This window comes from Oryctolagus cuniculus, chromosome 7, assembly GCF_051225735.1.
Source record: "Oryctolagus cuniculus isolate XC-2025 breed Fujian yellow rabbit chromosome 7, ASM5122573v1, whole genome shotgun sequence".
NCBI classification, from domain to species: Eukaryota; Metazoa; Chordata; class Mammalia; order Lagomorpha; family Leporidae; genus Oryctolagus; species Oryctolagus cuniculus.
In genome coordinates this window covers 122,054,276-122,059,013 of record NC_142873.1, presented here as the reverse complement: position 1 = coordinate 122,059,013, position 4,738 = coordinate 122,054,276, and the positions used below count along the sequence as shown (strand labels likewise).

General features: G+C 45.0%; 1 pseudogene; it reads left to right on the top strand.

Moving 5' to 3' along the window:
* Positions 1-872, top strand: LOC100349929 (protein SET-like; annotated as a pseudogene).
* The last annotated feature ends 3,866 nt before the right edge of the window (positions 873-4,738 follow it).

Genomic DNA, 4,738 nt, shown 5'->3' with positions numbered 1-4,738 from the left:
ATGGCCTCCAAATGCCCACCTTCCCTCTTTCCTCAAACAAAGCTGAGAGCAGCTCCTGGCCCCAGGCCTGCGGACACACTGGCCTCTCAGGGTTTGTCGACGGGAGGAAAAGAACAACAAGAAGCGGTTGAACATGTTGATGAAGTACAAAATGAAATAGATAGTTTTAATGGACAAGCCAGTGAAGAGATTTTGCAAGAACAGAAATATAACAAATTCCACCAAACTTTTTTTCAGAAGAGGTCAGAACTGATCGCCAAAATCCAGGATTTTGGGTAACACCATTGATCAACCATCCGCAAGTATCTGCACTGCTTGGGGAGGGGGATGAAGAGACAGACGCTGCATTACCTGACCAGGTTGAAGTGACAGAATTTGAAGACATTAAATCAAGTTACAGAGTAGATGCTTATTTTGATGAAAATCCTTACTTAGAAAATGAAATTCTCTCCAAAGAATTTCAGCTGAATGAGAGTGGTGATCCATCTTCAAAGTCCACTGAAATCAAATGGAAATCTGGAAAGGATCTGACGAAATGTTCAAGTCAGAGATGAAATGTTCAAGTCAAACACAGAACAAAGCCAGCAGGAAGAGGCAGCAGGAGGAGCCAGAGCATCTTCACCTGCTTTACTGACCATTCTGATGCAGGCGCACGTGAGTTACGAGAGGTCATCAAGAGTGATATGGCCGAATCCATTACAGTACTACTTAGTTCCTGGTAGGTATGATGAAGGAGGGGAAGGAGGAGAAGATGACGATGATGCTGAAGAAGAAGGATTGGAAGACATTGATGAAGGGGATGAGGAGGAAGGGGAAGAAGATGAAGATGATGGTGGAGGGAAGGAGAGGAGGATGAAGGAGAAGATGACTAATAGAAAACACTGATGGAGTCCAACATTTTTTTTCTCCAGTCCCTAGGAACATGTTGCCATCTTCTTTTTATTTTTTTTTCCTCTTGTGCTCAGTCTCCCTGTTTTTGAGGTCTCTTTTCTCTACACCATGGTTCTCACCTTATTGTGGGGAAAATACCTGAAGCAGAATACAATGGGAAAAGAATCTCTACCCCTTTCTGTTCCAAATTCATTTTTATCCCTTCTTGTCTCAACAAAAACTATATGGAATCAGCACCACCGTGCTCTGTGAGAAAAATAAACCCTCCTGCTCCCTTGGCTCTGCTGGAAACTGGAGGGTGCCAGGCCCCTGTGTAGTCATGCATAGAATTCTAGCTTTTCTCCTCCTTTCTCTGTGTATTGGGCTCAGAGATTACACTGTGTCTCTAAGTGGATACAGACAGTTAGCATTTACCAACATGTATCTGTCTACTTTCTCTTGTTTTTTTTTTTTTTTTTTTTTTTTTTTTTGTTTGTTTGTTTGTTTTTTAAACTTTAAAACATGGGTTTATAGAAAGTCAGAAAAGGATGGGTTTGAGATGCTTGGGTGAGTTAAGTGGGCATTTTGACAACATGGCTTTTCCTTTGCCATGTTTAATTATGATGTTTAATGATATCCTTGCAGTTTAAAATGACACTTTTTTTGTTTGACAGGCAGAGTGGACAGTGAGAGAGAGAGACAGAGAGAAAGGTCTTCCTTTTTCCGTTGATTCACCCCCCAATGGCCGCTGCGGCCGGTGCCACGCTGATCCGAAGGCAGGAGCCAGGTGCTTCTCCTGGTCTCCCATGGGGTGCAGGCCCCAAGTACTTGGGCCATCATCCACTGCACTCCCTGGCCACAGCAGAGAGCTGGCCTGGAAGAGGGGCAATCGGGACAGAATCCGGCGCCCCGACCGGGACTAGAACCCGGTATGCCAGGGCCGCAGGCAGAGGATTAGCCTATTGAGCCACGGCGCCGGCCTAGATGACACTTTTTAAAAATAAAATTCTCCCCTAGCGACAACTTGAGCCCTGCCACTGATAGGAGAATCAGCAGAACCTGTAGGATCTTATTTGGAATTGACATTCTCTATTGTAATTTTGTTCCTGTTTATTTTTAAATTTTCTTTTTGTTTCACAGAAAAAGAAAGATACTCAGTTTTAAGCGTTAAAAGTGTACAAGTTGCTTTGTTACAATTAAACTAAATGTGTACACACACCAAAAAAAAAAAAAAAGAGGACGGGGACATTGATGGAGAACTATGCCAAGCACTCAACCGTGGAGGACTCCAGCACTGAGAACGGGGGTGGGGTCGGCGGCAGAGGAAATGGAAGCAGCAGAGGAAACCATGACTGGTTTCAAAAGAAAGAACCACCTTTGAATTCTAGATTTTTTTTTTTACCTGTTGGCATGGTGCTGTTCTCTTACAGAGAGTGCCAAAATTGTGATTCAACTAATATTTACTAATCAACTACTATGTGTAGGATGCTGTGCCAAGTGCTGTGAAGGCAAAGGCAAGATCCAGTTCTTACTCTTCAGGAATTCTCAGGCCAGGTGAAGAGATGGACCACTAGGCAATTGACTCAGAGCCAAGGAAGCCTGGGTTCAGTGCCCTAAAAAGGAAAGTCAAGAACAGCAAGAGCACAGGGCAGAGAGATGCACCTGACAGTGTGCAATGACTACTTGCATCATCTCATGCAGTCCTCATGATAGCAATGACCGTTTTAATTCCCATTGTACAAAAGAAGGAAATGAGTCTTAAAGATGGTGGGTAATTTGCCCAAGGGCACATACACAACGGACAAAAAAAATTTTTTTTATTAGACAGGTAGAGTTATAGACAGTGAGAGAGAGACAAAGGTCTTCCTTCCGTTGGTTCAGCCCCTAATGGCCGCTACGGCCAGCGCTGTGCCGATCTGAAGCCAGGAGCCAGGTGCTTCCTCCCGGTTTCCCATGCGGGTGCAGGGCCCAAGCTTGGGCCATCCTCTACTGCCTTCCTGGGCCACAGCAGAGAGCTGGACTGGAAAAGGAGCAACTGGGACAGAATCCGGTGCCCCAACCGGGACTAGAACCTGACACCTATATGGGATGCCGGTGCTGCAGGCGGAGGATTAGCCTAGTGAGTCATGATGCCGGCCCACAACAGGCAAATATTAAAGGCTGGATCCACACAGCCAGATCTGCCTAACTTTGGAATCCAAGTTAGGTCTGTTAGGTTTGCAATGTAAGTTTCCTGGGAAGACAGGATCCACAGAACAAGGAAGAGGAAGATAAAGGAGAAAGGTGCAACAGGGCCAAATTAGTTCAAGCCTTACATTCCAGCTGGAGGGCATTGGATTTGACTCGTCAGTACTAGAATTTTTCGATCTCAGCTCTACTGACATTTTGGGCTAAATAATTTGCTATGAGGCCTGTCCTCTGCAATGTAGGATGTTAACAGCGTCCCTGGCTTTTATGCTTTTATTCATTAGATGCAAACAGCACTTCCACCAACAATTGTGACAATTAAAAATGTCTCCAGGAATTGTCAAATGTCCTCTGGGGCGTGTGTGTGTGTGTGTGTGTGTGTGTGCATGGGCATGCGCACATAGATGCAAAGTTGGCCTCCACTTGAGAACTGCTGCTCTAGGCACTAGTGGGGCTCAGGGTTTTTTGGTTTTTGTTTTTGTTGTTGTTAAAGATTTGTTTATTTATTTGAAAGCAGAGTTACATAGAGAGAGAAGTAGCAGAGAGAGAGGTCTTCCATCGCTGGTTCACTCCCCAAGTAGCCACAATGGTTGGAGCTGTACCCATCCGACGCCAGGAGCCAGAAGCTTCTTTCAGATCTCACATGCTGGCACAGGGGCACAAGGACTTGGGATGCCAGCACTGCAGAGGGCGGCTTTACCCGCTACACCACAGCACTGGCCCCTATCAGGGCTCAGGGTTTTGAAAGGAATGTGACATGTTGATCATTAGGAATGCTGTCTTGACGTTGATAACCTCTGTAATAATAGCCATTGTTGCGTTCATTGTGAGTAATCGTTTCCATTCGGATAGGATGGAACCTCCTGTGCTACTTCAGGAACATTCCCATGGAGGATGTTCACTTTCTGTGGAGGGTAGAGCAAGTTGACCACGTGCTCCTCAAGGGCAGTGACCACTGTGCCTTCTTTGTTTTGATATTCTCAGTTCTTAGCACAGTTACAATGGAAATGAATGGGTGGATTTTACAATTTTATTATATACATAATTGCATTTACTTTTAGGATATCATGCTGAAATCACAAATCATGAGATTTGTTAGAAATCTGAAGTATAGTAAAAGGCATGTATCTTTTTTTTAATTTAATTTAATTTTTTTTTTGACAGGCAGTTAGACAGTGAGAGAGAGACACAGAGAGAAAGGTCTTCCTTCCATTGGTTCACTCCCCAAATGGCCGTTACGGCTGGCGCACTGCGCAGATCCGAAGCCAGGAGCCAGGTGCTTCCTCCTGGTCTCCCATGTGGGTGCTGGGTCCAAGCACTTGGGCCATCCTCCACTGCCTTCCCGGGCCACAGCAGAGAGATGGACTGGAAAAGGAGCAACCGGGACAGAACCAGCGCCCCAACCGAGATTAGAATTGAGAGTGCAGGCCCTCATCCCATTTTGCCTCCTCCTACCAAATGAGGGTGAAGCAGACACTGAATTTGCAGGCTTCCTGATCTTGGACTTTGCAATCTCCAACACTGTGAGCTGTGAATATCCTTTCTTTATAATTCACCCAGTCTTAGGTAGTTTGCTATAACAGCACAAATGGACTAAGACGAGTGAACAGTGTATTCCTTTTTTTTTTTAAAGTTTTATTTATTTATTTGAAAGTCAGAGAGAGAGAGAGAGAGAGAGAGA